This window comes from Crocuta crocuta, unplaced genomic scaffold, assembly GCF_008692635.1.
Source record: "Crocuta crocuta isolate KB4526 unplaced genomic scaffold, BGI_CrCroc_1.0 scaffold55, whole genome shotgun sequence".
Lineage (NCBI taxonomy): Eukaryota > Metazoa > Chordata > Mammalia > Carnivora > Hyaenidae > Crocuta > Crocuta crocuta.
The window spans coordinates 203105-225578 of NW_027530512.1; the positions used below are offsets into that span (position 1 = coordinate 203105).

Genomic DNA, 22474 nt, shown 5'->3' on the forward strand with positions numbered 1-22474 from the left:
ATTCACGTCTCCCCAGAACCTAGATCCTACGACTGGCATCCTTATGGATGCCATGTGAAGGCAGATGGGGAAGAAGTCCATGTTACAACAGAGGACAAAGATGCAGAGGGCTACAGCTACAAGCCAGGGGGTGCCAAGTATCATCAGCAAACACCAGAAGCTAGTAGGAGAGAAGCACAGAATCGATTCTCCCTCGGAACTGCTGAGGAAGGCCTCAGCCCTACCAACACCTTGATTTCAGACTTGTAGCTTTCAGACCTGTGAGAGAGAACATTTCTATCGTTTGAGGCTCCCAGGGTTGTGGTAATTTGTCATAGCAGCTGCAGGAAGCTAATACCCAAGCCCTGCATAATGCTTACTCTACACTTCAGTGAGTGAGGGACCTCACACTCATGGCCGAAGGACAGGTGCAGAGGAGAGCCCCCCCCCCCGCCCCCACTGCCAGTGGGGTTAAGTGTCCTCAGGACGCAGACCCACAGCTTCCAGGGCAGAGGAGGCCAGACCTCATTTAACAGCCTATATATGGACGATAACTGTTAACATTTGGATTCCTGCTTGTAAATTATATGAGAGTCCAGAAAAAAATGGCCACTTCCTCTAAGCCATTTGCCCAAATCAGTTTATTTACTTCATTATAGCTGTTGTAAAGGCCTCCTTTTTTGTCTTCCAGTCTTCTTGGTCCTGGTCCACTGGTAGTTCTTAAATAACTGCCCAGAGGCTCCAGGTGATGCTCGAAGAACTGCGTGCCCATTTCTCCCTTCCCACCCTTCCAGTGGCTAAACTCTGGGCCACTGACAACAGTGCCCCGCTGTGTGGCTCAGTCTCTTGCATCTTGTGACTAAGAGTCAACAGAAGCGCCTTTTATCCAGATCCTCTCTCTTCGGTGTCCCCTGGTGCCTTGCGGCTGGCCTTGAGATGCAGCTGTGTCACCTGCTTGTCGTGAAACACAGGTATGTTACCTTCTTCCTTCTTCAAAGTGAGACGGACCTGGCTGGGACAGGACAGCCTCAGAGCAAGCGAGCCATGACTGTAATGTAGAGAGGGTGACACTCAGGTGAGTAGGGGCACAGGAGGAGCATCAGGGAGCTGGAAGAGAGGATTTTGCTTTATCTTCAATGAGATCGCCAGTGACAGAGGCAGAAGAACAACAATGTGGGTAGAAGCCCATATACATATAGGAGGGTAATAGGGCAGAGTGATTAAGTGAGTAGACCAGGTGTCACACAGACCAAGTTGGAGTCCCAGCACGGCTACTTACTGGTGATGGGAGCTGGGGCAGGTTACCTAACCTTTCACTTCTCTCATCTATGCAACGTGGATAATAATAGTACCTCCCTCTTCGGGTTGACATGAGGATTAGAAATGACTGTCAAACATTTAACACGGTGCCTAGTCTAAATCACTCATCAGGCGTATTGTGCTAGTTATCAGTTAAATAATTAACTAATAGAATCTTGGCCATGTCACATCCATTCTGACCTATGTGGGCCAGAATTTTGCTCAGGTTCCCCCATTAGTAATTATATTCCCACTCTGAGCCCAAGGTGAGCTTTTAGGAAGAGACAGTTGATCTAAAGATAGAAAGTCAAAGAGTCTTGTCTGGAGGAAGGTGGAGGGAAATATCATTATCCGGGATTTCTTTGATGATGTCAGGGAACATGACAAGCTGCTCCTCTCTTTGGAGAGCAGCCTCAGGCCGGGGTGAGAGGTGACCTTGGGGTTGATTCCTCTGCATATTGAGGTGGACTTTATGGGATTTGTTTGGGAGATGAAGGGAAGGAAAGAAGGAATGTGGAGAGAAAAGGAGAATAAAAGGAGAGGAGGAGTGAAAGGATAATTACGTGTGAAATCACTTGCCGGTGGGACTCTGGGGCTGGTACAACTACAGTAATTATAGTGCAGGCTCCTGAGGGTCCTTGGCATGTAGGTGATGTCAAGGCCTCTCTCACTTGACTTGCCCCCCCCCGACCGTAAGCTACACTACCCACCCCAGATCCTGCTGCTGATCAGGAAGCTTAAACAGAACAGTTACTGTTCCAGAGTGGAGTCCCATCTATGGGCCCCTGTGATGAAAACCACAAGACTGTGGGTCCTGGACTCCTTCAAATGAAGAACTCCCCTCTTGATGGCCAGGTGATCTGACTTTTGTAGTGCTGTCCAAGGTGCTGCCCTTCCCCCATGCCGTGCAAAAGAGGAAGTTCACCGACCAAAGAATTAGATATTTTCCAGCCTTATTCTGGCTTTCCCAACGAGGGCCTCCTACATCTCCTTTTTACCCTTGTATTTGGAAATGACTCACCCTTGCCTTCATCTTATGTAGGCAAGGCAATTTTCTGTCACCAAATTAAGTGCCCCATAATAAGATTGCCATCTATTTAGTACTTCCCAAGTGCCAACTATGACACTAGGTGTGTGCATGTATTATTTATGATCCTTGCATTAGTCCTACATTGGTATAACCCCATCCCAGGCATGAACACTCTGCCTGTGCTTCCTCACTCATGGCACAGGGTATTACTAAGTTGAAGTTGGATATTTGAAGATTAAGCTTCGGTTTTATAGGTGTTCGTCCTTCCCACAGTTGTGCAGAGCCTTCAATTAAAATTTCCCATGGTTGGGGCGTGAATGTGATCACCAACACTGCTCTTCTTGGCTCTGAACCCTTGCCTTGACCTATCTCCACTCATCTCTCTCCCCACGCAAGAAGACCTTCCCTGCAGAGCTCTTGGTTTCTTCCCCAGCGTCTGGTCTCTGACCTGGCACTTCCTAACTGCTGGTTAAATCCTGTCCTTGCATGTACTTGTTGAAGCATATGTAATTGCATTTGTGCATGTCAAAAACAATCATGTTGGCAATTTCATGTGACTTATTCAAAACTAGGGATCCAGTGTTCTTAGCTTGTCTCTATGTGAACATTGCTGCCTCTAAATTCCCACAAGCTATTTCCCTGGCAAGAGGAGATAACATGCTTGTCCATTCCCATCCTTCATCTCCCAACACTTGGAGGTTCCCCACTTTTTTAAATGATCACTGTCGCTGCCACCATTCAAGGCTGAAGACACTCCCTTTGTGTTAGGGCTTAGACCTTAGCCATGGTGTCTGAATGTCTTTCATATCCCCTTCTGCTAATACCTTCTGCCATGCCAACCAAGCAAGGAAACCAACAAGCAACAAACCAAATGTGGTATTACCCAGTATAAAGAACACGCTTTGGAGGCGAGTGGACCTGTGTTTGAATCCTGACTCTGCAACTCTTTAGCTGTGTATATAAGCTTTCTGTTGCTGCCTAAGTAATTACCACAAGCAACACTGATACATTATCTCTCAGTTTCCCTGGATCAAAAATCTAGACAGCCGGAGTCAGGGTGTTGGCTGGGGCTTCTGTCTTACTTGAGGCTTGCGTCCTTTTCCAAGTTCAAGTGGTTATTGGCAGAATTAATTTCCTTACATGGTTTGCTTCTTCAAGGCCGGCCACAAAGAGACTCTCACCTCTTTTAAAGGGCTCTTCCTGATCAGGCCAGGCCCACCCTGGATCATTTCCCTTAAAATCAAGGCTTAAAAGTTAACTGATTAAGGACTCTAATTATATCTGCAAAATGTCATCACCTGTACCAATACCTCTACCATGTCCACAGATCCCACTCACACTTGAGGGATTCTACAGGGCAAGGGCGGAGGGAGTAGAAAGAATCTTAGGGCCACTTTAGGATTCTGCCCGCCATGCTATGTGACCTTAGGTAAATTGCCTAATCTCTCTAAGATTCACTTTCCTCACCTGGATAAAAAGGATGACAAAACCAGCCACATGGAGTTATTACAAGGACTAAGCGACATATAATATGCTGTAAAAAGTGGCAGACAGTAGACACAAGCACATGATTTCCTTCCTTTTGTTGTTCATCTGTCCTGGAGTCTCTGTGCTTTGAAATACTATAGAAAACCATTTTGAACAGTCAAAATTGTGCCAGCAAGTATAGCTGGCTTTCATTCCTTGTAGTAGTTATATTCCATAAAGTCATCACAAACACTGAATTAGTGGGCACTAAACCTTCGCTCCAAATACAGTTGGTTCCTGTGAGCCTCTCTCTGATCACAGCACTTTCATTAACTCCTGGAACTGTATTTGAAGTGTGTTTCTGTTTAGGGACACCTTCTTTGATATATAACAGGTGGGTGATTCTTTTCATGGCTGGACGGAGGCTCAGGAGCCAAGGCCAGAAGCAGGCACCCTTCCCCCTTTCCCCTTGCTGGGCCTCTTTGGAGAGCATCCATCCCCTTCACAGCTTTTCTGAGAAACCATTAAAAGAGGAAAACTGAGTCACTACTGATTTTAAAAAACCCATTTGCCTGTCACTCGGTACTAAGAGGCAAAATGTGATTGGGTGGCCTTTTGAAGACAAGGACTAGCCCCTAGAGTTTGTTGCAGACCCAGATTCCAGCCAGAGGAGCTTCAACTTGAACTTCCTGGACATGGCACTGTGGATGCTATAGATCCCAGAGTGGGGCAGCAGTTACATTTCCAAGAAGGTCCAAGAGGTGTGAAGCCCAAGCGACTAGGGCTGGGTGTGGCTCGGCCAAACAAAATGCCTTTTCTCTCTTTCTTTTGCATGCGGTGAAGAATTGCAAGCAGCCCCGGCCAGGGGTTGCTTTGAGACACATGCATAGTGCTCCAACGGGGTTCCAAGTTCAGACACTTGGGACGCGCTGTCTTCCTGTTCTGCCTTCCTTCCTTATGCTCATCTGCTTGCAAACCAGCATTGCTGAGTGCCTGTCTTTGCACCTCTTCATTGGTGACATTGGAACCCTTCCCTCCTCGCTACCCTAACTGTGGCTCATTAGAACCCAGGTAGCGACATCTGTGGGGCTGGGCAGCGACACACCCTCATTTTGGGGCCAAAAATGGGGGCGGGGATTCAGTGTTGGGCAGCAGGGTGGCGCAGAGGTTTTCTGGGCCAGGTGAGCTCACACGCTCCTTTTGTCCTTCTTCTGTTCCCCTCTCCTTCCCCCGCCCCTTTTACTGAATCTAAGGAAAATAGGAACCAATGGTCTGTTTGGCAACATGGCTATTTTTGGGTACCCAGCCTGCCATCTGCGGGGAACCCTTCTGTATCATCAGTCGGCAGAACAGGAGAGCCCCAAGCTTCACTGCGGATGCAGGGGAGCCCCATCTCTGCGGCGGGGACCAGGGTATCTATTTCCTTTATTAAAAAATGAAACAGCAGACCTAACTCTATATTTAGAAATCACACATAAGTGTAACTGTGGGTGTGCAGGCACCAACCAACCCAGCTTGCACCACTGGCTTTCCTCCGGAGTGACTTGTTGTATTTAATAACGGGAAGGTACGAAATCCAGAGTCCAATGGAAGCTTTAGAAAATTGATACACAAGAGCTTTTTGGAAGCGGAGGAGGGATTCTTCGCTGATACTTCTCATTCAATTTGGGAGCCAGATAATCAAGCATTTACAAAAAGCAAAAAGAGAAATTGAAATAGGATATAATCTGAGAGTTTCCGGGCCTCATATGAACAACATCTTACAATAAGAAGTACGCTTTTCCATTTCATGCCCAGTCAGCGAACATGATTAGTGGGGACCTAGTAAGTTCAGGGCGCCGGGCTAAAAGGGGTTACCAATGGTCTTCATTTAACAAAGTCCTGCTGAGCTCTTAACCTGTGCCAGCATGATGCCAGGTACCGCCCCTGCGAAAAGTAATGCCAGAGAGTGTCAGGCCTCAAAGAGCCTACCATTTGTCAGGGGACATCAAACAAAGTGAGCCAACAAAATGATTTACCGTTTTACAGATAGTCCCTAAAGTCACGGAATTTACACTCTTTAGGAAGGTAAAATACAAACCTGTGAGCTTAAAAAAAAAAAACAACCATCGAAGACAGTAACAGAGGAATGCAATTGTCAACTGAATTATACAGACTCTAATGACTCTAAAAATTCACTAAAAGAAATCATTATGAGCTGGGGACAATCCAAGAGATTTCCTTTTAGAAGTAGGTTTCGAGCCAAATCTTAAAGGATGAGTTACTTTTGGTTTTTTGCTTCCTATAAAAAGTCTTAGTGTCAAATGGAGGTGAATGGAAGGAGAGGCTGTGTCACCAGAAAGAGAAAGATTTCTCTAAAGATTTTTCTGATATCAGGTCTGAATGTATTCTTTCAACCAACCGAGTTCGAATCCATGCTTCATCGCTTGGCAGGAATCCAGGGAGAGTCCAGACCCAGCCTCAGTCCCTGTGTGGTTCCCAGTCTGGTGGAGGGTGGACTCACAGATCTTCACTGAACAGTGAGATGAACCTTTATGAGGTGGGCGGTCATGGTGTTGTGGGAACGTCCAAGAGGGAATGACTAACCGTGGGTTAGAGAGACAAAGACGGGGAGTAGAGCATGGGAGAAGGGGCATGGGTGTGGGGGAATAATTCACAGAGGACCACTGAGCACCTGGGTGCTGTGAAATGTATACACAGCTAACAGCCACATTACATGTCAGCACTCAGAAGCGGATAAGGCTGCTGGTTCTCTGGGGGCAGAGAGAGATGTAGGATTCTAGACTAGCAGCAGCAAAACCACCAAGTTTCTGTTGCTGTTAGAACTCAGATCAGCTCTGGGGTCTAGAATCAAAACACTCCTTGGCATGAATTCAGTCCTTTCCTGTGGGTGAGTGGAGCTAAGCCTGGCTCCTCAGTGGAATTACCCAAGGAGCTTAAAAAAAAATACTGATAGCTCAGTCCTACCTCCAGAAATTCTGATTTCATTGGGCTGAGGTGGGGTCTGGGCATCAGTATATTTTAAAAGCATCCCATATGGTTCTAACATATAGCTAGGGTTGAGAACTGCTGCTCAGGATTACCTGTCCCCACTCCAAAGGTGCTTCTAGATCATCCCTTCGTGGGTGGACAGGTTTTTGTTTGTTTGTTTTGGTTTTTTGTTTGTTTTCTTTTGTTTTTGCAATCGGAGGTAGAGAGAGTTCTGTGCAGAGGCTCTGGACAGTGATAATACCTGCTTGCAGGATGACTGTGAGGTTTACTGTGCTCGTAAGCAAACACTTACACAGGTTCCAGGGGTCAAGGCCCAAAATACTTAATGTTTGGAAACCAGAGGGAACAGCCCAGATGTAAAGACTTTACACCACCAAGTCAAACTTCTATGACCAGTATTTAGAAGTAAAAGCCCGTCCCCAACAGCTCTCATCTTGGGGATGCTTGAGCTGCAAAGGGAAGAATGAGCCCCGCGGGGTTATGTGAAGGTTCCTGGGAAAGGAATGAAGTTCAGGAAAACATGTGAATGTCATGCATGTCTGTGCTCAGTGGTGAACAATAAAATGAGCGCAGGCCCCAGACTCAAACTTTGTTGGTGAGGCAAAGGCAAGGAGTTAATTTTGCATCCACTGAGGGTTAATTCTGGACTCGCGACTTCTTTTTTAGCAGAAGGATCAAAAATACATTTAATCCAAATCGGTGCATAGGGCAGAGTCTTGTCCTCTAGACGAGATGGGGAAAAAAAGTCAAATGAGAGAAAGAATGAAAGAATCTATTATTTCCGTTGAAATAATAACATTTAGATAACTGCGTTTGAGTAGTGTTTCTTGGAGGGTAGGCTCCACTCAGAAATGAGTAGATTTCTATCCATTTAATCATCCGAAGTCAATACTGGACTTAAGGGTGATTCCCAAGAGAAGGTCATTCCTGTTTGTCTTTGAGAAAAATGAACCAGCCTATGCAAGATTAGTTGGGCCTAAGAATGCAGCCTTACATTAATTCTAGCAAAAAAAATTTACCCAAATGTCTTATTTTACACACAATTGTGAATCACTGATGGAAGCGAAATCATATTCTGGGGAGCTGGGTACTCAAATGAAGACTCAGATAAGCTAATGAGTGTGTGGCCACGCCCGTCTACCCCACCTGACTTTTACATGAATCTGGAATCTGGAGTCACAGTCAGCCAGAGTTTCTGAAGGTTTCTAGCTCTTTTTCTGGACTCTGCAAGAACAGAGTTCAGAATCACTCACGAAAGCCCTGGCTGATTGTCCAGGAGAGATTGGAAGCCTGTGTGCTCACAGCAGTAAGGTGACTCAGGTAAAAAGTCACCCTATATATCAGACCGACTTCCTGTGTAGGGTTTCTGACACAGTCTAACTTGGGTGACTAGCACTTCCAGTTTCTCTCTGGCCCACATGGGCCTACATTGGCCATTAGGTGCTGGGCTGGGCTCTGTGGAGCTGGGCTTTAGGGCAGGACTCTTGTCATTGATGAGAGAGAGGCCACTGGGACTCGTGGGATGGATCTACAGATCCCAGGGATGACAGCGAGGTGGGCACCTTTTCAGAGAGAGTGGATTACAAGGTGAAAGAGGTCAGCCAGGGAGAAAGAGAGAGAACCGATCTCAGAAAGGTACTGAGTCCCTGGGAGTGTTAGTGGAGGGTGCCGGGGATAGTCCTGTAGGATGGTAGTACTCCTGTATTGTAGCACTTAGGTTTTGGTGGCATGCATTCATCGATTTATGATCAATTGAAAGTTGGGACTATTTCCTTGGAGTCACATCCGAAGCCTTAACCATTCCTCCCACAAAGTCTGGGAAGAGCTGGTCCTATTGATAATACGAGCAGTTAGAAGTGGGCCCCATGAAATCCGGAAGGCTCCACAGGTTGAAACAAACAAATGCTGCATTTATGAACTGCCGCTTGGAGTCCTGATCCTGGTGCCACGCACTGAGCTCCCGAGCCAGAGATTCCGATCTCCGTATTGTCAGTTATCAGCTACATACGCTTTGGCAAGTCACATAACTTGTCAGCACTGGAGCACGAGGGTTAAGATTGCGCTTTGGAGGCAAACTTCAAAGATTTGAATCTCAGAATCTTTCATTTTCTAGCTCAGTGACTCTAATCAATCTAAGTAACCTATCTATGTCTCTGTTTTTCTACCTTTAGAATGGGAATCCCAGGGGCGCCTGGGTGGCTTAGTCGGTTGAGCGTCCGACTTTCGCTTAGGTCATGATCTCGCGGTTCGTGGGTTCGAGCCCCGCGTCGGGNCTTTCAGTGAGGTCTAAATGGGATAATACGTGTTGAATACACTTTGAACAGTGTCTGTGCTTACAGTAAGCTCTTAATAGCTCTTAATTAAGCCAACGAACTAACCCAGCAACAAACAAAACCTTTTAGCCAAGGTTGATGGAAGGAGCCCCCAAGAGAATGCATTTGAAGCACCTAGTACCATGCCTGACATACAGTAAGCGCTCAGTAAATTGTTTTTCTTTTCAGTATCATTGTCATCATCTTTCTCTTCCATAGGTCTCAGGTTTCCCCAGCTGTTTAACAGGTGACTATGTCAGGGGTGCCTGGGTGTCTCAGTCAGTTGAGCGTCCAGCTTCGGCTCAGGTCATGATCATGGTTCGTGGGTTCAAGCCCCGCATTGGGCTCTGTGTGGGCAGCTCAGAGCCTGGAGCCTGCTTCGGATTCTGTGTCTCCCTCTCTCCCTGCCCCTCCCCTGCTTGCGCTCTCTCGTGCACACACACTCTCTCTCAAAAATAAATAAACATTAAAAATATTTTAAAAACCAGGTGACTATGTCAGTAGAAGCATGGATTGAACTGATTTAGGATTCAGCTCTTACAATGTGTGTGGCTAGAGGCTCTAGAACACAGAGAAGCGTGGATTTCGTTTTACCCTTAAGTAGCTTATAGTCTCATTAAGGAGAGATGTAATCCAATGGAAAGGACACCAAACACGTGCAGAGTGGGTCAGAGGAAGCGTCAAGTGTTGCAGATAAAGGATTCCTTCAAGAAGATCTTACTGATGCCATGTGAGAGCAAGGGAGAAGGGTGTGCCTTGAGCTGGGCTTTCACGGAAACGGCTGCATGAATTAGTAAAGTACACCTACATTACCTGCCAGGCCTGTGCAGAAGTGTCCTTAAATCCTCATAGTACCTTGTGGCAGGTACTCTGCCTCAGCCCAAACTCATGAAGTCATTTGTCCAGAACCCCCAGGTGTGAGGCAGTGGTGCCATGACACAAATCCACTGCGGCCTTGCCCCGAATCCAGGCTCTAAAGCCCCCATAGCTTCTGCCAGCGCACACATCCAGGGCTCTGTGCATGGGGAGGGATGAAGGGGTACTGTGCTCTGCAGAAGTTAAGAGCACGGATCCCCACTCCTGTGTGACTTCTTCTGGCAAGTTATTTTACCTTCTTAACCCTCTGGTATGTCACGCCTTACATGGCTGCCCTAAGTATGTGGTGACATAACATACGTGCACCTAGGTCGTCAGGCAGGCTGGACCCAGAAAGTGTGTGGGGCAGTTTTATTGCTCTCTACTCACTGTTGCCAAAAGCCTTGCAGTGACTACCCTCCCTCCCAGGGGCATGCGCCTTAAACTGATGGATGTCTTGAGCAGAACCCGTGATTTCCTGACAACCTTTGTTATTGAAACTGTTCTGGGGCACCTGGGTGGCTTAGTCGGTTGAGCAGCGTCGACTTTGGCTCAGGTCATGATCTCGCAGTTTGTGGGTTCGAGCCCCGTGTTGGGCTCTGTGCTGAGAGCTCAGAGCCTGGAGCCTGTTTCAGATTCTGTGTCTCCCTCTGTCTCTGCCCCTCCCCTGCTCACACGGTCTCTCAAAAAATAAATTAAAAAATTAAAAAAGAAAACAAACCTGTTCTGTCCATCTAGTTGAAAACGCCAATCTCAGAGTACCTGCCAGCGTGGTTCCTGGGGGTACCACTGGGGATGTGTGGCCTGCCTCTGGGACATTCCACCCCGGCCAACTTCTACATTCCTACTCCTCTGATGTTTTGGGTCAGAGAGGGGGAAGAGGAGAAGTGTCTGGGATTGTCACTCACTCTATGGACACAGCCTATAGTCACTGTGGACCCTCTGAGAGAGAGGCACTTATATCTGCATTAGGCCAGCCCCATTCTTCCAACCCCTCTCCCCTGGGGCCTCACCTTGCTTGATCCAGAAGCTGCCTGGGCAGCCTTATGGCCCATCCCTGCCCTCTACCTTTACATTCTCCTTTGTGTAGTTATGGGAGCCGCTGGCTTCCTCTTTGATCCCCTCAGAGACCCAGAGGTACCTGGAGGCAGGGGAGGGACATTGGGACATTGCACTGCTGTCCCTCTTCAGCTAGCTGGCTCCAGCCATCCGGGAGCCTCCTGTGCAGCAAGAGGCAGCAGACGTGAAGCCCTGTGTTCTCACATGCCCCGGGCTCCTGGGGTTTCACCCAGCTCCCTTACAGACCCTCTCCTACTCTGCTCTGCTCATTTTGATGGCGGCACCAGGGAGGGTGCGGATTGTCATCTGGGGGTGGAAGGCCAGTGCCCCTTCCTGGGCTTCTCAGCAGTTGTCTTGACGCCCGCTTCCCTTGGCTCAGTGGGGGTGAAAGAAAGTCCTCTCTCCTTTCTTTCATGGAAGGAGTGGAGCGGGAGAGGCCGAAAATCCCACTCTCCAACACCTCCTTCTCTCCCTCTCAGTTATGGACCAGNNNGGGTGGGCAGAACCAATTCGGTGGCCTTTTGTAAAGTCCTGAGGGAGGGGTCGGGTCAGCGGTGGGCTCTCTTCACATCTGGGGAAACTTAAGGCCTGTCTGCCTCAGCTCTGTGCTCCAATTGCCGATGTTGGGATAGCAGAGAAAGTTCTGTCCGACATCCTGTTAAATATGTAATGCACAGTAGCATAGTGCCTTGCACTGGGCGAGTGTTTTCTAAGTGGTAGCCAATGCGAGGTTTACTGTATTATTTTCCTCTTTGCTTAACTTCCGAGGTGGCTGTTTGTTTGTCCCCACATGGCAGATGAGCAGAGCACTGAGTCTCTGGTCTGTGTCCTTATCCCACCCTGGAGTCCGGAAGGCAAAGCCTAGACACCCTCATTCGCAAGTGTTTACCGGAGCCTGCTGTACGCAAAGCACCGTGCTGAGCCACGGAGCCCACGTTTTCTGGACCAAGGTTCAACCTGCTTGATGTAGGTGGGTGGTGCAGTGAGCAGAGCCACGCACTCAGAGCAGGAAGAAACCATTGGTTCAAGGAAGGGTTCATTACATTGAAGCTGCTTTTTATGGCTGGTGGGAAGCGTGTACGGTCATTCATTCATTCATTCTTTCTTTCCTTCGTCAATAAAGATGCCTGAGTGCTACTCTCCTAGGTACTGAAGATGCAACAGTGAGCACAGCGGGTAGCATCCTTGCCCCATGGAGTCTCACAGCAGGTATTAGAAGCCCCTTTCTCAGCAGCTGCTCTCTTTAGTTGAGAAACCACAGGCTGTTTTCATCCCAGCCTGGAGCTGGTTATTTCACAGAGTCACACAGGCCATCAGAAGGCCTGCAGCCGCAGGCTCCCTCAAGGGCAGGGACCGGGGCTACTGGCAGTGTGAGCAGGGCCACACCCTGCTGCCTCCCCTCTCTTGAAAGCCAGATCCCAGGGAGCATCCACCATCTGTTCCTCCTCCTCCCACATCTGCACCAGGGAAGGCGTATGAGGAGCCTGGGAGGTGGTGGAACGGGACACTGTGGATGTGAATCATTGCCCAGCACGGAGAGCGAGGACAGGCCATGCTAAGTCATCTGTCCTCTGTCCCTGTGGAGGTGAACTGAAGATCCCATTTTCCCCAAAGAGTGAAATCAGTGAGATGCTGAGAGATTTCCAAATTGGCAAAAAGGAAAAAAAAAAGGAAAGGAGGGAGGGAATGGGAAAGGGAGAGAGAGGAAGGAAGGAAGGAAGGAAGGAAGGAAGGAAGGAAGAAGGGAAAAGGAAAGAAAGAGAAAGGAAGGAAGGAATCAATGAGATACTGAGAGATTTCCAAACTGGCAAAAAATAAAAGGAAGGGAGGGAGGGAAGGAGAGAGAGAGAAAGGAAGGAAGGAGGGAAGAAAGAAAGAGGAAGGAAGGAAGGAAGGAAAGAAAGAAAAAGAAAAGGAAGAAGAAGAAAGGAAGAAAAGAAAGAGGAAGGGAGGGAGGAAGGAAGGAAAGAAAAAGTCACCATTAGCTTTCAAACCAGACAGACTGGTGGGTTGTTTTGTGGAACAGATCACTGTATTTGGCATCCAACCCAGACAGCGGGCTGAAGGCAAGGAGTTTACATGAAAAATTCATCCCCCTTTGAGCAGGTGGTACAAATAAGCGCCACTGTGTCTCCAGAGGCGGGAGTCCTGGGTGTGCCCTGATACCAGCCACCTCTATAAGCACAAAGCTGAATTTTCACAAATTATGACTTTGGGAGTTGTTGCTCATTTTACGAATTAGTTTGCCTCAGGATTCCGTTTACATGGCCAGCCTCCTCAGTGCTTTAAAAATATGACTTGATTTATAAAAACTTGATATGTAAACAGATTTTCTTGCTGGTCTTTGCATGGGAGTGAAAAACAAGCATGAGTTTTAAGTCTTAAGAGGCCTGGTTTCTGATTCTATTCCTAATTACAACGAAGGCATGTGGGCATCTACACTGAGTAGCCTTTTTGTGCTTCCTAGTGGGTGGTCTTGCCTTCATTTAAGGGAAATGTAACAGGAAGTGCCCTAAACGTAGTGTTCATTGAAAACATATTTATTGAGTACCTCCCAGGTGCCAAGCACTGTGAGAAGGATGTATTGGTGAGCAAACTCTTTCAAGACAATGACAGTGAACTTGGCTTAAACTAGCAAATCCCATTTTAACGATCCATGCCCTGATGCAGCTAATAGTCTAGTGGGAGAATAAAGTAAACAGTTAGCTAAAAATCTTAAATAATTTTAGGTTGAGATGGATGCCATGAAGGAAAGAAGCAGGAGGCTCTGAACTTATGTAGGTTGGATGGTCTGGCCAGGTCTCTCTGAAGTGGTGACATTTAAAGCGAAACCAAAAGGATGAGAGAATGGCAATTACATGACGAGGTAAAAGAGCAATGTCCCTGGTGAAGGACTCGGGCACTCAAAGGCCCTAGAGGCAGTATGGACTTCCGGTGTTTTCGAACTTGAAGACAAAGCCAATGTGGATAGGTCATCAAATGAGTTCAGCGAAGTCAACTTGTAGGTTCTGAGAAGCCACGTGTCTTGCCTTCCTAGGGCTGCTGTAGCAAGTGCCACAAACCAGGTGGCTTCGAACAACTGAAATTTGCTGTCTCACAGTTATGGAGGCCGGTTGTCTGAAATTAAGGTGCTGTCTGAGCCATGCTCCCACCGCAGGGGATCCTTCTTTGTCTACTCCTAGCTTCTGGGTTGCTGGCAATCTTTGATGTCCTTTGGCTTGTAGCTATGTTGCTCACCCCAATCCGCCTATGTGGCATTTTCTCTATGTCCCTGTCTTCCCATGGCCGTCTTCTTATAAGGGCAGCAGCCATGTTGGATTCAGGGCCCAGCGTACTCCACAATGACCTCATTATCACCTAAGGAATTGCACCTGCAGCAACCCTACTACCAAATAAGGTCACATTCTGTGCTATGAGAGGCTAGGACTTCAACATCTAAATCTTAGCTGGGCACAGTTCAACCCATATCACCATAGTAAGAAGTTGAGATTTTATTCTACATGCAAGTCCTGAGTGGTCTCATGCAAGTGGATGGCATGACTTGATGGGTGTTTTAAAGGCTGCTGTGTGAGGGTGAGCTGCTGCTGGTGTTAGAGGGGCAGTGCAGGTAGAAGTCGGTGACTAGTAAGTGACTTGAAAGAGCTGTTCCAGGTGAGAAGTGATGATAGCAGTGATTGGAGCCTAGATATCAAAGAACAGGAAGAATGACAAGATGTGCCTATGGCTCGGATGTGGGACGAGGAAAAAGAAGGTCACGGGAATGGCGTCCAGGCTTTTCACTTAATTGTAAAGGGATGATGACATTGTTCACTTTCTCCAGGCAGACTTGGAGAAGACTAGGTTTGGGGCCGGAAGTGGTTTGGGTGGGGAATCACAGAATAGGAAAAAAATGCAGGGATGAAAATTAGAAAGCCTCACCCACTCCAGGTCACCGCCATCTTGCTTCAACCTAAAATATCGTAAGTAAAAAAAGCTTTCTTTGTGAGAAAGCTCCATCCCTTGTCAAAACGCAAGCATCCTTGGGAGAGGACACACGGTCAGCCAGAACACCTTTCCCAAAAGCACCTACTGATTGGGAGATGAGACGAGGCAGAAATAAGACAGCGGAGAGACCGTGTTCGGGAAAGAGAGAGCGGTGAATATCCAAGGCAAAGTGCCCTGATGTCACAGTTGCTCCTTGGACTGTAGGAGTGTGCGCTTAATTTAATTCCATCTCCGTGCTGGAGGAGAACCAAAAGCAAATAGCCAAGAATGCCAGCAAAATGGGGTTAGGGAGTAGCAAGCTCCCTTCATAGGCACCAGCTGGAAGAAAGTAAGACAGAGGGGATTTTTAGCGGTGGGTTGCGGGGGGCACTGGGGCAGTAAGGGAAGTACATAAAAGTGAGGACACAGTAGGGCTTGGAGTAGAAACTGGGCTAAATGCCAACCTTTACAAGAGAACTGTTCCCTGAACTTGAACTCCCCCCCCACAATCTCCACTGCCCTCTCTTGCCCTGATCATTTTCCATACCTCAGTGGCCTCTGCCTTCCCAGCATTAGTGCTTCCAAGCCCCAGAAGCTTTGTGTCTACCAGAGCTGTTTTCATCACAGCATCCCCATAAGCTTGTATTCCCTTATCCCTCTTTGAATTCTTGACAAATCAGAGAAATTTGGGCATTTGGGATGATAACCATCAAGAGTGGCATCCTGGCTTTGGAACCTGGCATGGTGGACCCCACTGGATCCCAGCATTTGATGTGCTCCGTCCTGGGTTCTCCCACCCATGCCTGGACTTCTCCAAAAGACACGCTCAGTGTCCACTCCTCTCCAGCCTCCAGGCACCTTACTCTGAATAGGATATTACCACCCAAGGGCACATGGCGGCCTTTGCCTTTGCCAAAAGGAGTCCCTAGCCCTTTTGTTGCCTTTTCTGGGTGACGGTGGAGGAACGGGGGCTGCAGGTCTGCCATCTCAGAACTTAGCATCAGGACCACTTCTTTAGCCTGTTGAGTGGAGGTTATTCACCCGGAGTTGGGAGCACAAGAGCATTTTAAGCATCACTTCACATCTTATTTTATTGTTTCTTTCCTCTCTTCCTTTAAGATCTCATTGTTTTCAGCTTGAACAAATGGCAAAGGCCACCATCAAAGGTACCAAGCCAACCTCGCCTCTGTTTTATTGCCAACGCTGGTGGGGAAGGAAGCCCCCCTCCCCCATATATAACTTCAAAAGGCATCTGTTTGGTTTGGGAGGTTGGAGGAGAGGGCTGTGGCTAGAGGAAGGCAGAATTTCCTAGCTCCCGTTTTTGTGGCTTTTCTTGAGTGGCAAACCTGGCAATAAATTAGAATCAGAAGACAACAGCCAGTGAGAAGCAGAGGAGCCAAAGATGTTGCCAGGGACAGGTTGCAGAGAAAGGTGAATCGCTGGCTAGCCCCACGGAAAGGATGTGAAGATCTCATTCTGTCATGTGGTGAATCCCCAGGTTCTCACCAGCTACCTGAGGATGGGCTGTGACTACCTGAACTCCCGCACCTGCTGCCTCCTCCCACATGCCTTGGGACTGACAAATAGCACACATTTGCTCACAGAGGCCAGGTATCCTGCAGCAAAGCAAAGAGCTGAATTTATCTGGTCAATCTAGATACTCCCCTCTCTCTCTTTTTAATTTTTTTAAATGTTTATTTTTGAGACAGAGAGACAGAGACAGAGACAGAGTATGAACCAGGGAAGGGTCAGAGAGAGAGGGAGACACAGAATCCAAAGCAGGCTCCAGGCTCGGAGCTGTCAGCACAGAGCCCAATGTAGGGCTCGAACTCATGGACTGTGAGATCATGACCTGAGCTAAAGGCAGATGCTTAACAGCCTGAGCCACCCAGGCGCCCCTAGATAGCCCTCTCTGAACACCGTGTTGCCAGGACTGCCACCTTTCAAAAGGCTGCCCTGAGATGCAACTGGGGGATGGGACAAAGAGCTCTCTATTTCCTCCCCATTTGCCTTCTGAGCTACTTAGGGCCACAAGTGAAAGCCACCAGAGCTGCGCTTGCCCACGCTGCTGGGAGTCTTGAGTACCGCAATCCTAGCCTCAGGTGGGCCGTGGATTCCCTGGGAGCTTGGCAAACTGATTTCTTCATCTGTAAAATGAGTTGCTCTTCCATCACTTTTTGTTTCTGTTTCCTTTTAGTACTAACACGCTAGGATTCTCACTGCTCAACTCTGATAGTGTATAGTACAAAAGGGTGTCCCCTAAATATAACAGTGAAGCTGGCAGCATTTCCCAAATTTGCTCCTTTCTCTGACCGGAGGCGTTCTGTTTCTCAGTTTGGTTTCCTCTTTCCAATTCAAGTCCCTCAAGAAGCGATCACCATAAGGGGAACTCACCCAAACAAGACAAGCTAATTCTTTCACTGTTCACTCGTTTCAACCCAACAGATGCTGTAGACAGAATCAAGAGACCCAGGTTCTAGCTCTTGCCCTACCATTAACTACGTGTAAATCAGCCGCTCTGGGCTCCAGCTCTTCCTTGGCACAGCCAGTAGGCAACCAGATGATGGCAGATGACTGCCTCCCCACCCAGGATGAGAATCTGCTCCCTCGGGAACTTTCCCAGGAGGCTGCGTGGGTGTCTCATGGTCTTCCTGCTCTTTAGAGTTGGTCCTTGACCCCAGCCTCTCCTTCCTTCCCTGGGACCTTGCTTCATGGTTATCTTCTTTCTGTTTCTTCCATTGTTCTCTCACTGTGCTTATCACTTCGGAACTCTTGCTGTGACCTTTCCTCTCGACTGTCTCTGAACTTCCGCCTGATTTTCACAGACACACAGTGCCTTCCTAAACAATCACAGTTGCTGTCACACCATGTCACCAACACACTTCCTGCCATCAAGTGCAAGGGCCTGGGAAACTCTTGATTTTTCCCCATTTCAGCAAGAGAAATGAGCAGCCCTCGAATGATACCATTTGATGATTTGAGGTCCAGTGTCTGAATTTACCTCTCCATCCCTATCGCTTCTGTTCTACCTATCTTGGAGAAAACCTCTCCTATGACCCTGTGTCCTCCTCCAGCCCCATTTATTGAGCACCTACTGGATGCCTTGTGATCTAGCTTTTATTATGTTTCCCTTACTGATGAGGAAAACAGGCTTAGAGGTGAAATGATCTACTCTAGGCCACACAATTGAATGGAAGCTGAGCATCTAGTTAAGTCTTGTATGGCTCCAAAGCATGAAGGCGCCATCCTCTACTTCATCTCCTGTATCACTTCAGTTCCTTCCCTCTTCCACCTCCAATTCCCGGACTCTGAATCCAGACTTCTCAGATGTCTCACCATCTCTGTGTCCCCATGTCCCTTCACATCTCGGCCCTCCGCAGTATGACTTCTCTGTTACCATCTGAAGCTTCTCTGCTGTATTTGACGGTGCTGATCACTCATCTTCTGGAAGCTCTGTACCCCTATGCACTCCAGAACAGAGCCCACTCCTGGTTCTTCTGTTCTGTCTCTGTCTCTCTCACTGGTAGCTTTTTCTCCATCACACCCCATAAATATGGCGCTCAGGGTCCCCACCTTTGCTCCCTTGCTGTTTAGTCTTCTTGATCTATTTCATCCATTCAGGTTTTGTCCACAATTTCTGGATCCATGAGACCGAGATCTACACCTTCACCCATGTATCACATCATTTGCTGGACATCTCTGCCCAAATGCCCCACCCGCGTACCTCACGACTATGTCCCCCAGGGAGCCACCGTTTCCTCAGCTTCTAACACCATCATTCACCTGGAATTCTTTTAAGCTGCACCTGCTTTGTTCTGCATTCGATCCAAGCCCGCGCCCTTCTTCCAAACAACTTTTTCTCACAGAGGAGTCTCAAGATAGACTCCAGTGATCCACCCCTTCTTTTTGCCGTCTGCCTGTTGCTACCCCTGCATCAGGCCTTCGTCATCTTCGTCCTTCCTATACTGCCATCACTTCCTAAGTGGTCTTTGTCATTAGCCTGTCCCCTTCCAAGTCTATCCTCCACATGGTCACCAAAGTAAACCTTGCTCCTAACGATCTTTAGTGCGTCCCCTCCACCCCCGAAGTCACTAATGGAATGAAACACAAGCTTCTCATCCTGAAAAATGGGACTGTCTGTGACCTGCCCAGCCCACCTCATCTCTCTTCATGCTGCTTCAGGCTTTATGCTTTAGCAGCACGTCACGGCCTCTGGTCCCCAGTCCCTAACTGGCTGCTTCTCATCTCTGTGCCTTTGAGCTGGTCCATCTGCCTTACATGCCCTCTCCCGTTTCTTGCCCAAAAAACTCTTACCTGCCATATAAAACTCAGTTGTAGGTCACCTTATCTGGGAAAATTTCACACATGCGTGCGCACACTCACACGGCTGCTTTGGATCTCCTTTCTCAGTTTTCTCTAAAATACTCTGCCCAAAAAATAAAAATAAAAAATAAAATTCTTTGTACAAATCTCCACCCTCCCACTCGCCCTCCTGCACCACTGTCTGTTCACGTGTCTGTCATCCTGATCAGAGTGTGAAGATAATGACTCGTTCACCCTGGGTGCCTGACTCGATGCTTGGAACTCCGCAGGCACCGACTAAATGCTCGGAGGATAAATGAGTGGATGCACCAAGTGCAGAGCAAATCTTTAGCTTGGATATCTGGATGGGGTTTCCTTTTCCTCTCTCCCCTTTTAGCCTTTGTCTCTCATTTCAGTTAAACTGAAACGCTCACAGAGACTAGACCGTACAATCTTGAGAGCCAGCCTAGAGACAGACAAAGAGTACTTTGAAACACATCAGGGGCTGGTAAAATATGTCACCTGTTTTCTGTTATACGTGAGCAACATTTCTGGATCTTCGGCTTTCTCAAATTTGTGTATACACAGATGAGCCCCTCCTGAGAGACAGCTTTTTAAAAGTGAGGTTAGCCAAGGGGCAGAGTAATTATTCTGATAAATAACCTTTAATAATGATAATTATTTTATGTGTAGTGGTTATATGTAGTGGTTACATGTGCAAGGCATTGTATCAAGCAAGCTACACAGTTAATACAATTTTTTTCTTAAATAGTTTATTGTCAAGTTGGTTTCCAAATAACACCCAGTGCTCATCCCCACAAGTGCCCTCCTCCGTGCCCATCACCCCCTTTCTCCTCTTCCCCACCCCCATCAGCCCTCAGTTTGTTCTCAGTATTCAAGAATCTCTCATGGTTTGCCTCCCTCCCTCTCCCCAACTATTTTTCCCCTTCTTCTCCCCCATGGTCCTCTGTTAGCTTCCTCCTAATCCACCTATATGTGCAAGCATATGGTATCTGTCCTTCTCTGCCTGACTTATTTCGCTCAGCATAACACCCTCAAGGTCCATCCATGTTGCTACACATGGCCAGATTTCATTCTTTCTCATTGTCATGTAGTATTCCATGGTATCGATAAACCATATCTTCTTGATCCATTCATCAGTTGATGGACACTTAGGCTCTGTCCATGTTTTGGCTATTGTTGAGAGTGCTGCTATGAACATTGGGGTGCATGTGCCCCTGTGCATCAGCACTCCTGTATCCTTTGGGTAANTGTGTGTTTAGGAATTTGTCCATTTCTTCTAAGTTGTCCAGTTTGTTGGCATATAATTTTTCATAGTATTCCCTGATAATTGCTTATATTTCTGAGGGGTCAGTTGTAATAAGTCCATTTTCATACATGACTTTGTCTATTGGGTGCTCTCTCTTTTCTTTTTGAGAAGCCTGGGTAGAGGTTTGNTCTCAACCAACTGAGCCACCTAGGCACCCTGTGTTCAGATTTTCTATCTCTTCCCATGTGAATTTTGGTAGCAAGTGTGTGTTTAGGAATTTGTCCATTTCTTCTAAGTTGTCCAGTTTGTTGGCATATAATTTTTCATAGTATTCCCTGATAATTGCTTATATTTCTGAGGGGTCAGTTGTAATAAGTCCATTTTCATACATGACTTTGTCTATTGGGTGCTCTCTCTTTTCTTTTTGAGAAGCCTGGGTAGAGGTTTGTCAATTTTGTTTATTTTTTCAAAAAACCAACTCTTGGTTTCATTGATCTGTTCAGCTGTTTCTTTGGTTTCTATATTGTTTATTTCTACCCTGATTTTTATTATTTCTCTTCTCCTACTGGGTTTGGGGTGGTCTTGCCCTCCTTCTAGTTCGTTTAGGTACGCTGTTAGATTTTGTACTTGCGCTTTTTCTAATTTCTTGAAATAGGCCTGGAATGCAATGTACTTTCCTCTTAGGAATGCCTTTGCTGCATCCCATAGAGTTTGAATTGTCGTATTTTCATTTTCATTTGTTTCCATATATTTTTAAATTTCTTCTCTGATTGCCTGATTGGCCCATTCGTTCTTTAGTAGGGTGTTCTTTAACCTCCATGTGTTTGGAAGTTTTCCAGACTTCTTTCTTGGTTGATTTCAAATTTCATAGCATTGTGATCTGAAAGTGTGCATGGTATGATCTCAATTCTTTTATTCATTGAGGGCTGCTTTATGTCCCAGTATGTGATCTATCTTGGAGAATGTGCCATGAGCACTTGAGAAGAAAGTGAATTCCATGGCCTCAGGATCTAGAGTTCTAAATATATCTGTCAGATTCATCTGGTCCAATGTGTCATTGAAGTCCATTGTTTTTTTAGTGATTTTCTGTCTAGTTGATCTATCCATTGCTGTAAGTGGAGTATTAAAGTCCCCTGCTATTAGCACATTCTTATCCATAAGATTGTTTCTGTTTGTGACTAATTGTTTTATGTATTTAGGTGTTTACGTATTCGGTGCTTAGACATTTCTAATTGTTAGCTCTTCCTGATGGATAGACACTGTAATTATTATATAATGCCCTCTTCAGCCCTTGTTACTGCCTTTACTTTCAAGTCCAATTTGTCTGATATAAGTATAGCTACTCCAACTTTCTTTTGACTTCCAGTAGCATGATATATATTTCTCCATCCCCTTACTTTCAATCTGAAGGTGTCCTCAAGTCTAAAATGAGTTTCTTGTAGACAGCATATAGATGGATATGGTTTTTTAATCCATTCTGCTACCCTACGTCTTTTGATTGGAGCATTTAGTCCATTTACATTCAGTGTTATTATTGAAAAATTTGGGTTTAGAGCCACTGTGTTCTTTGTAGGATTCATGCTTGTGGCGGTGTCTGGTACCTTGTGTCCCTTGCAGCATTTCCCTCATAAAGTCCCCCTCAGGATTTCTTGTAGGGCTGATTTAGTGGTGATGAATTCTTTCAATTTTTGTTTATGTGGGAAGACTTTTATCTCTCCTATTCTGAATGACAGGCTTACTGGATAGAGGATTCTTGGCTGCATATTTTTTCTGTTCATCACATTGAAGATCTCCTGCCATTCTTTTCTGGCCTGCAAAGTTTCAGGAGATAGTTCTAACCACTCTGATAGGTTTCCCTTTGTACATTAGGGCGCTTTTCTCCCTAGCTGCTTTCAAAATTCTCTCTTTGTCCTTATAGTTTGCTAGTTTCACTACGATATGTCATGC

The 22474-nt window shown here is 46.8% G+C and overlaps 1 protein-coding gene and 1 long non-coding RNA gene across 7 annotated transcripts in view; one reads left to right on the plus strand and one right to left on the minus strand.

Moving 5' to 3' along the window:
• SLC8A3 (solute carrier family 8 member A3) overlaps positions 1 to 22474 on the plus strand; it is a 123690-nt gene that overhangs the window by 14740 nt on the left and 86476 nt on the right. The window lies entirely within an intron of this gene.
• LOC144234067 (uncharacterized) lies at positions 602 to 1417 on the minus strand. Its single transcript, XR_013335849.1, has 2 exons — positions 1259 to 1417; positions 602 to 1027 (listed from the first exon to the last, which is right to left on the minus strand). It is a non-coding gene; the product is annotated as an uncharacterized LOC144234067 (long non-coding RNA).